The sequence below is a fragment of the Acomys russatus genome, unplaced genomic scaffold (genome assembly GCF_903995435.1).
Source record: "Acomys russatus unplaced genomic scaffold, mAcoRus1.1, whole genome shotgun sequence".
Classification (NCBI taxonomy): domain Eukaryota; kingdom Metazoa; phylum Chordata; class Mammalia; order Rodentia; family Muridae; genus Acomys; species Acomys russatus.
The window spans coordinates 1,055,373-1,066,393 of record NW_026131903.1 but is presented as its reverse complement, the minus strand read 5'-3'; the positions used below and the strand labels follow the sequence as shown (position 1 = coordinate 1,066,393).

Here is an 11,021-nt window from a genome sequence, read left to right as displayed (position 1 = left end):
AAAATAATTTATACTGGCGAGAACCCTAATGAATGTATTCAATTTGGTAAAGGCAATTTATGTCTTCGTAATCTCCAAAGGCATAAATGCACACCTACTGGAGAGAAAATTTATGAATGTAGTCAGTGTGGCAAAGGCTTTGCACATCTTAGTCATCTCCAAAGGCATAAAAGAACACATACAGGAGAGAAAACTTTTGAATGTGTTCAATGTAGGAATGCCTTTGCATTTTGAAGTCATCTCCAGATACATAAAAGAACACATACAGGAGAGAAACCCTATGAATGTAATCAATGTGTAAAATCCTTTTCACGTCATTATTATCTCCAGGTACATAAAGAACACATACTGGAGAGAACCCTTATGAATGTAATCAATGTGATAAAGTCTCTGAATGTCTTAGTCATCTCCAAAGGCATAAAAGAACACATACAGGAGAGAAACCTTTTGAATGTGATCCATATGGTAAATCCTTTGCATGTCACAGCGATTTCCTAAAACATAAAGGAAAACATAGTGAATAAATGTGAGCAAAAGGATAAAGCCAGTGCATGTAGCAGTAGTCTTCAAAGACCATGAGAAAAAGCCATACTGCAGAGAAAACTTATGAATGTAGTCAGTGTTGTTAATATTTACACTTCCTGGTATCTTTCAGACTGTAAAATCTTTGCATATCAGAGTGGTTTTGAGGCCCTGAAAGGACTTATACTAAAGGCATAGTGTGACTGCGAGGGATTTGCAGAGACCTTCAGCCAACACACATTAAGTTATACAAGGTTATTTCTTGTGGAGAAAAAATAACAACGAATGTCAACAGTTTATTCAAGTACAATGACATTCCTCTTCATTTTGTTTGTACCTGCAAACTCATGTTGATAAAAGCCCTATGAATTTAAATGATAATGTAATCATTTAAGATTTCATAATTTTCTTCAATTACATGATATAAAACTTCATGTTTGTGCCTTAGTGCTTTTTCTGCCTAATGAAATTTATAAAGGTGTTTAATTTGGCTTATGGTTACAGAGGGTTATGGGGTCACCGTGAAAGTGTCATGGCAAACATGTGACAGATACGACAGTAAAAAGAGGAAGCTCGGAGTTTACATCCTCAACCTGCAGTAGTAATGGGAGTAGAAACCAGAAATGTTTTGCAGATGTAAACTCACAAGCTCACCCTGAGTGATTTTCCTAATACTGCCCAATTGAAACCACAAGCTGAAAAAGTTGTTTTTTTGTGACTTCACCCCTACATGGTTGCTTTTTGCTACAAGCTTCAAAAGCTGAATGGATGATAATGTGAGAAAAACATTCATGACTAAAAATTTATTTAACTTTTTTTTTATTTTAATCATGTGAAATCCGTGTCTCATGTCTGTGTGAGTACATGCATGTGAATGCTGACGTCCAAGAAGATTAGACCCTTGGATCCTGTAGCAGGAATTTCAGGAAGTTTTCTAAACCCTGATGTTGGTCCTAGGAATGAATTTGTCTTAACTCCTTGGCCATGTTTCTAGACCTGTAAATTTTTTGAAATATTTTTACATGATTTGGAATTTATGACACAGGAAAGAATTCATACAAGGGAAAAACATTATCCTTGTTAATAATTTTGTAAAGAATGTAGCCATAACAGTTATCTTCAATTTAATGAAAATTTTTGTTTTATCTCTTCATCATATCTTTGGAGGAAGTAAATTATTTACCGTCTTCACTCGAGTGTAATGGTGGAGCTCACCAGTTGCGGTTGTGATTTGTATTTTGAAACATTTCAATTAAGTAGTGAAGTTTGTTATCCATGTGGCAAATTTATTTGCAGAAGTGTATTAGGCTGTTCTTACATTTTTTTGTGACTTCTCTTCTTCTCTCATTGTGCTTTGACTTGGTAATGGATAGCTGTCTGATGCATTGTATAGAATAGGATGCCCAACATCTAAGTGGTCCATTGTTTAATAGAATATCATGTGCGGTATGATCATACTTTTCAGGTCATAGTAACTGTGAAAGGATGATGGGCTGTTGTTCCTGGTTTTTCTTTTTATAATTTTATAGATTACTTTGAGATGACTTGGATGTCAGTCCTTAGGCAAGGCTGTACTTGAACTCTTGATTGTCATATGTCAGCCTCCTCAGTACAAGTCTGAGGGTAGAAGATGTACCCCCAATATGTCCTGTTTTGTCAAATGTTTTAACAATGTTAGTGTTATAATGCTAACTAGAATGGAATATGAAAGCATTAAATACCTCATATGTGTATCCAAAGCACCATGTTCAACTATTTGATAGACATGTAATAAAGTAGGATAACCAGTAGCCGACTATACATGTCACAACATAGCTTTCTGTGCTATGGATATATATATATATATATATATATAATTTGATATTCCATGTTTCTTCATATAGCCATTATTTACCATTTGGCATTTGATATTGAACTATTGCCATTTAAGGGAATTATCTAGATCTGTTATGTAATGTAACAGCAATGAGATTTATTAATTTTCCTTTATGTGTGTGTGCAGTGTGATTATGGGTTTTTAGACAAAGACATGTGGAGACAAGAAGATGACTTTGTGAGATCTACTTTTGTCAGTCTTTATGTTGTGATCAAGGTCAGGTTGCCAGCCTTACATTCCACAGACCTCTTTTACTGAGCCATGTCACTGATGCTCAAATAACATGAATGGAAATCTTTTCAGACTGTAAACATACTTTCATCCAAGCATAGAGGAAACACGGGACAATTTGAACAGTAAATTCTATTTTCAAATAAAAATGACATACTGCTCTCTTTAAATGTTATTAGTTTATTGTTAGGAGAAAACTCTTGTTCCTGACACTTTTCTCAGAACCACAAATGGGTGCCAGAGTTGTCTCATTGTAAAGTTTGTGGCTTCTAAGCCTGATGACCTGAGCTCAGTCTCTGGGAGACCCACGTGTATAGATGTATCACAAGCTGGAGACCTAAGTTATAGTAGGCTCTGGGTGGGTATGAAAAGGAGTATAGCAGAGACTCTTTGTAGCAGGGCCATAGAGACTGAAGAGGATAACCTATAACTGGACAAGTCTATTAGACAGATGGGAACACCAAACCACCTGCAAAAATTTTGCTGCAATATTCACCACACCTGCAAGATATGCAGGATTATAAATATAGAGCAGATATAGCTGAGATTAAGGGAAAATACAACCAAAGCCTTGCCCAACCTAACACAGACCCTGTGGGAGATAAACAATCCCTTACATTATTAATGATACTCTGCTATGATTGCAAACAGAAGTTAAGCAGAGTTGTCCTCTGAGAGACTCCACACTGCAGTGCCTCAAAACAGATGCTGATACATACAGTTAAACATTGCCCAACACATCTAGAACCTTGTAGAAGCATGAGTAGGATAAGAAAAGGGCCTGTCAGTGATAGCAGACTCACAAGAAGACCAAGAGACCCAAATTTGCAGGCCCCAGAGTGGCCTGCTGAGACTGAAACACCACTCATGTGTATTGGATGGGCTGAGTCTAGGCCCCCTACAAAGATGTAGCTCAGGGCCAGTTCAGAATTTGTGTGGATCCCCTAGTAATCAGAGTGGGTATCCCTTTGACATCCACTCTCTTGCCAGACTTCTCAATTGCTTTCCCTGACAGGCTGGTCTTCCCAGCCCACAGAGGAATAGGACACACTCAAATCCTGAAATGACATGATGGGCCTTGGGGAAATGGAGCAGGGCTTTCCTCTTCTGAGGAGTAAGGGAAGAGAGGGAGGGAGGACAGGTAAAACTTGGAGGGAAGGTAAGATGGGACTATGACTACGATATAAATTAAATAAAAACATTATAAAATTTTTTATTAAATTAGCCTTTATTACAATACTGAACATATATTACTTTACCCTAAACTTCCAAGCTAGCTCCTCTTTCTCCCAAACAAATTCTACATAATTCTTACATTTCTGTCATTTCCTGATCCAGTACTCTTTACCTGATGCTTCCTGGATCTCTCCTCATGGCTCAATCTCCATTCCTACCTCTTTCTTCTGTCCTTGCTAGAACCAACTCTTTTGCACTATTCTCTGTATCACTTACTATTTGCTTTTCAGATTTATTAAATAAGAAGAATGAATGAGAAGTAATATTTACACAAACTTTAAAAAGAACCGTTGAATATCTAGATTGAAACCAGATTCTTGTATACAAAAATCAGCTTTCACTAACACAACAGAGACATTTGCACACTGAAAAAGATAATATGACAACACTTATATTTACTGGAAAAATATATGTGACATTATGTGGGATTATTTCATCAAACTGCTATACATAATACATTTAATCTCCATTTTTTTCTGAAAAGCAGAGTATTAGAATTTCGGCACTCAGAGGAAGGACAGCAGGTTGCCAAGAGGAGGCTTGATACACTATGAGCATATTCCGGGGTAGGTAATCCCCCCCAGGAACAGTTATAGGGGAGGGGAGTAATGGGAAAATGGGAGGGAGGGAAAAATGGGAGGATACAAGGGATTGGATATACATTAAGATGTAACAAAAATAAATTAATAAAAAATTAAAAATAAATAAATAAAATTGGCTAATAAAAAAATAAAAAAAATTAAATCTAAAAAATTCCAACAAAACTTTGTGGTCCTAATTGGTAACACATTAGGTGGAACAGAACATAACTCTGTCATATAATTTGCACAGAATATTTTGAACATTTAATGACTCTATTCTGTGTATCTGAAAGCATTCCTCTTCTGTCATGATATCTTTTTTCTCTGGAGGAATGGTACTAAATATTGCTAACATGAGTAGCTTTTCATGAACCTCTAATATGTTAAGAGTTTGTGGACATTATCTAGAGGAATCAAAACAGAGCACTCTCTGATCTGTTAGTCTATCACAAAATTCAAGATAGCTATTTAACAATATCTTCAGATTGGAGCCTGAAATGGAAAATTTTTCAATAGTGTAAAATTATCTTTTCTTTTCCAGGCACTAAAAACCAATATTGGCTAAAACGGTAGGTGAACCAACCACTGAAATCTGAGGATTCTATACTCGTCAAAGTGACAGACCACTGTGATGTCACGATTCTAAGGGCCATGCCATAAGTGACAAAGTGACACACCCAATTCACTTCTTTACATTTTTCAAAGTTATTTTGACAACATTTGAACCACACATGTTCATATGAAATAATATATTTTTCACAAGTACATGTATGTTTATGATAGATATAGAAGATACATATGATAGATAGATAGATATTGATTAAAATAAATAGTAATATTCCTCTGCAAGCTCTACTGTAATACCATAACCAGACATAACAGACTGCTTTCTGTAGCTTACTGATTTGTAAGGACAAAAGATTTATTCTCATCCAGTTGTCCTTCAGTCATGCCAAACAGGTAAAATCATATCATAGTAAATGGTCTCATGGATGTGTCATTAAAGAGAGAGAACATGGAGCAAGAAGAATACAGACAGGTTTAAAAGGGGGTTGCCTTGCTCCATTAAAATAGTCTTGGTGCAAGGACCAAAAGGAATTTCTGTAAGTCAGTGATCTCTTCAGAAGGCAGCATGGGCACTGGAAGGGAATCTATATTATAGACATATTCTATGTCCTCTGAATGACTCAACCAAGGAGAAGAAGTGTAGGCACAATTTTCTTAACAAATATATTTTATTATGAACTAATCAACCAAGCATACATCCCTTATAACCTGACCAACTGAAAGAATAAGAAAAGAGGATTTAAGACTACCGTAACAAGAGCCGGGCGTGGTGGCGCACGCCTTTAATCCCAGCACTTGGGAGGCAGAGGCAGGTGAATCGATGTGAGTTCAAGACCAGCCTGGTCTACAAAGTGAGTCCAGGACAGCCAAGGCTACACAGAGAAACCCTGTCTCGAAAAACAAAAACAAAAACAAACAAACAAACAAAAAAGAATACTGTAACAAAACCATTATGATATAAGTTCCAAGGAATAATTCTCCTAGGGTATTCAGCAGGATTTCTTCTGCTAGAACGTGGATTAACCAGAAACCATAACCTCAGCAGGAGATAAAGCCCCGAAGCCTTTCCTCCAGTGGTTGTCTCTAGGAGCATCTCAAAGTGGAGCGAGGAACAGTCAAAATTTTCCAAAGTCTCCAAAGGCCCAGGCTTCAGGTTTGAGCTCATTTATATATTACCTCCAAAAGGCTGTTCACTAGATCTTTTCAGCTGGCAACTTCAATCAAGCTCCTGTGGGTACTGGTTTGTCTTTTAGTGGATTAACCTCACGTGTTCTCAGGAGACCATTCCGATCCCATACTTGGGAGCATAACTAAAACAGAGTTACCATTCCTTTACAGATGGAAGAAGATGCTGTGTTTCTTAACCAAACTTTGGACAAGGGTAGGGAATCTGTGGAAGAGTATGGACTACAAGGACAGAGGTATCAGGAGCTCTACAAGGAGATCAATAGAGCAAAAAATATTGGGCCCTGGGGTACTGGTAGAGACTGATGCACCAAATAAGGACCATTCATAGAGTGTACCTTGGCTGCCTTCTCAGATGTAGGCCAGAGGGAGCTCATTCTCCATATGGGACCACTAGTAAAGTAAGGAGAGCAGGGTTGTCCCTGACATAGACTGTGTTGCCTTCTCTTTGATCCCTTTCCCTTGTAGGGAAGCCTTAACATGACAAAGAGGAAGAGGATGCAGGTAGTCCTAGTGACACTTGAAAATCTGGAGTGAACAGGTATAGGAGAAAAATACCCTTTTTCTTGGACTATTTGAGGGCCTGGGGGGAAGTGGGTGGGAGAGAGCAACCTGTAGGAAATGAGGATAGGGCTTTGATTCGAATGTAAAGTGAACAAACTTTTAAAAAGGATTTAAAATTTTGAAGTTGACAACAAAATTCTTTTCTTGTTAGAATTATGTAAGTCATAATTAAATCTGACAACCGTGGTTCAAACGTTACTTTCTGACAAAATAGACCATAATGCATCATGTATAAATCAGTTAATGTTCCAAAATCATAAGAAAAGATTTTGTATATTCATTTTCCAATTTCTCTATTCAGTAAAGGAAAAAAGTAACACTTTAAAAAAGTGCCGGAGATTCAAGATGGCGGCGAGCAGTGTGGACCGCGTTTGGAGGCTTCAGTGAACTTAATATCTGCATACTAGACCAAGGGGCATGTCCCACAAAAGCCTTCACTTACCAGGAAACTGGGACAGAGGGGAAGGCATCCTATTGGGACTCTAAATGAGAGACGCATGGGAGAACAGCAAAATAAAAGGATCCAGAGGGTCCTAGAAATCTACAAGTAGAACAATATGATAGGCAGATTTGGGCCCAGGGGGCCCGCTCAACTAAGGCACCAGCCAAGGACAATACAGGAGGTAAACTTTAAACCCCTCCCAGATCTGCCAATGGTCAGAATATTCTCCACAGTTGAGTGGAGAGTGTGATACGACTTTCTCACATACTCTGGTGCCTCACATTTGACCATGTCCCCTGGAGGGGGAGACCTGGTGGCACTCAGAGGAAGGACAGCAAGTAGCCAAGAAGAGACTTGATACCCTATGAGAATATATAGGGGGACGTAATCCCCCTCAGGAACAGTCATAGTGGAGGGGAATAATGGGAAAATGGGGGGGGGGAGGAGTGGGAGGATACAAGGGATGGGATAAACATTGAGATGTAACAAGAATAAATTTAATAAAAAAAAAAGAAAAACAAAAAAAATGAGAAACGAATAAATTAATTCTGCCATATGAATAGATGCTACAATTACTGATGTGGACAGATTTCTTCTTTATAGGTTTTCTGTTTCATGAAGGGCTACCCTTTACTAATTTATGAATTAGTAATATAATAAATCCTCTCACCTTTGTATTTCTGAAAAAAATGTTTATGTAGCCTTTGTCTTTGAAAATATTTTAGCTAAATATATACATCTTGTGTGGAAGGGTTAAAAAAAAGTGCCACTACCTACCACAATTGATATGAAACTTAAAGCAGATTAAATCATGAGGGCAGATTGTATCCAACATAAATACCTGGATGTGAATCTTTATACACTGAAGAGTAGGACAGTCTCAGTATAAAAATCCTTTATATTATTCTTCAACAGGCACACAGATTGACACTTCATGTTGAGCACCTTTTAAATGGCAATCATGTATTATCCAGTTCTCCATTTTTGGTGTCTTGTTTGGTTTGTTTGCTTATTTTTTCATTTTTAGGAAAGATATACATGCAGGATTATATAAGATACTCAGCATTTTAAATTTATTACAAATAATATAACTGAAGACTCATTCAATCATTCCTATCATTATTTATTATTCAAGATTTAGAGATAAAAATAATCTGTTAAAGGATATGACTGAAAATTTCAAGCTTAACTTGTTTTTAATAGGTGAGTGGTATTCCATTTTGTAAATGTAGCAGTTTCTTTATCCATTCCTTGGTTGAGGGACATCCAGGCAGTTTTGAGATTCTGGCATTACAAATAAAGATCCCATGAACATAAATGATCCAATGTCCTTGTGGTATTGTGGAGCATCTTTCAAGTATCTGCCCAGGAGATGTATAGCTAGGTTATGTCTTAACACTATTCCTACTTATAATGTTTTGGACTTTTGTCTAAAATCAAGTGTAGTATTACTATTCTTAATTCTCTGAGAAAGTACCAGATTAAATTTTTTAAATTTTTTTTTATTAATTTATTCTTGTTACATCTCAATGTTTATCCCAACCCTTGTATCGTCCCATTCTTCCCTCCCTCCTATTTTCCCATTATTCCCCTCCCCTATGACTGTTCTTGAGGAGGATTACCTACCCCTGTATATTCTCATAGAGTATCAAGTCTCTTCTTGGCTACTTGCTGTCCTTCCTCTGAGTGCCACCAGGTCTCCCCCTCCAGGGGACATGGTCAAATGTGAGGCACCAGAGTACGTGAGAAAATCATATCCCACACTCCACTCAACGGTGGAGTATGTTCTGACCATTGGCTAGATCTGGGTAGGGGCTTAAAGTTTACTGCCTATATTGTCATTGGCTGGTGCCTTAGTTTGAGCGGGACCCCTGGGCCCAAATCTGCCTATCATAATGTTCTACTTGTAGGTTTCTAGGACCCTCTGGATCCTTCTACTTTGCTATTCTTCCATGCTTCTCTCATTTAGAGTCTTAATAGGATGTCCTCCCCTCTGTCCCAGTTTCCTGGTAAGTGAAGGCTTTCATGGGACATGCCCCTAGGGGTAGTATGCAGATATAAGTGAGAATATACCATTTGATTCTTTCTGATTTTGGGTTAACTCACTCATTATGACCATGTCTAGCTCAATTCATTTATCCACAAATTTCTGGAATTGCTTGTTTTTAATAGAGGATTAGTATTCCATAGTGTATATATACCACAATTTCTTTAACCATTCTCCTACTGATGGACACTTCGGCTGTTTCCATATTCTGGCTATTATGAATAAGGCTGCTACGAACATGGTTGAACAAATTTTCTTGTTGTGTGCTGGAGCATCTTCTGGGTATATTCCAAGGAGTGGAATAGCTGGGTCTTGAGGAAGCCCTATTTCCATTTTTCCAAGATAGCACCAGATAGATTTCCAAAGTGGCTGTACTAGTTTTTATTCCCTCCAGCAATGGAGGAGTGTTCCTCTCTCCCCACATCCTTGCCAGCATGTGACGTCACTTGAATTTTTGATCTTAACCATTCTGATGGGTGTAAGATGGAATCTCAGAGTTGTTTTGATTTGCATTTCCCTGATGACTAAGGAGGTTGAGCATTTCTTTAAGTGTTTCTCAGCCATTTGATATTCCTCTGTTGAGAATTCTCAGTTTAGTTCCAAGTCCCATTTCTCAATTGGGTTATTTGGTTTTGTGGTGTTTAATTTCTTGTGTTTTTTAATATATTTTGGATATTAGACCTTTGTCAGATGTAGGGTTGGTGAAGAACTTTTCCCAGTCTGTAGGCTGTCGCTTTGTTCTCTTGACAGTGTCTCCTGCCTTACAAAAGCTTCTCAGCCTCATGAGGTCCCATTTATTAATGGTTGACATTAAGGCCTGGGCCGTTGGTGTTCTGTTCATAAAGTTGTCTCCTGTGCCAATATGTTCCAGGCTCTTCCTCACTTTTTCTTCTAAGTGACTTAGTGTCTCTGGTTTTATGTTGAGGTCTTAATCCACGTGGATTTCAGTTTTGTGCAATGTGACAAATATGGTTCAAGTTGCATTTTTTTTACATATAGACCTCCAGTTAGACCAGCACCATTTGTTGAAGATGCTATCCATTTTCCATTGAATTGATTTGGCTTCTTTGTCAAAAATCAAGTGACCATATGTGTGTGGATTCATATCTAGGTCTTTGATTTGATTCCATTGATCAACCAGCCTGTTGCTGTGCCAGTATCATGCAGTTTTAATCAGTATTATTTTATAGTACATTTTGAGATCAGGTATGGAGATTCCGCTGGAGCACCTTTTATTGTACAAGATTGTTTTAGCTATTCTGGGTTTTTGTTTTTTCATATGAAGTTCAGAATTGGACTTTCAATGTCTTTAAAAAATTGTGTAGGTGTTTTGATAGGGATTGCATTGGATCTGTAGATTGCTTTTGGTAGGATGGCAATTTTTACTATGTTCATTCTCCCGATCCATGAGCAAGGAAGATCATTCCATCTTCTCAGGTTATCTTCAATCTCATTCTTCAGAGTTTTGAAATTTTTTTCAAACAAGTCCTTCACTTGCTTAGTTAGAGTAACTCCTAGATATTTTATATTGCTTATGGCTAATGTGAATGGTGTGGTTTTCCTAACTTCTTCCTCTGCAAGCTTGTCATTTTTTGTATAGGAAGGTAACAGACTTTTTTGAATTAATTGTATCCAGCCAATTTGCTGAAGGTGTTTATCAGCTTTAGGAGTTCTCTGGTAGAATTTTGAGGTTCACTTATGTACACTATCATATGATCTGCAAATAGGGATAATTTGACTTCCTCCTTTCCCATTTGGATACCCTTGATC

At 37.5% G+C, this 11,021-nt stretch overlaps 1 pseudogene; it reads right to left on the bottom strand.

Moving 5' to 3' along the window:
- Nucleotides 1–399: 399 nt before the first annotated feature.
- Nucleotides 400–11,021, bottom strand: part of LOC127186626 (zinc finger protein 239-like) — a 66,755-nt pseudogene continuing 56,133 nt past the window's right edge.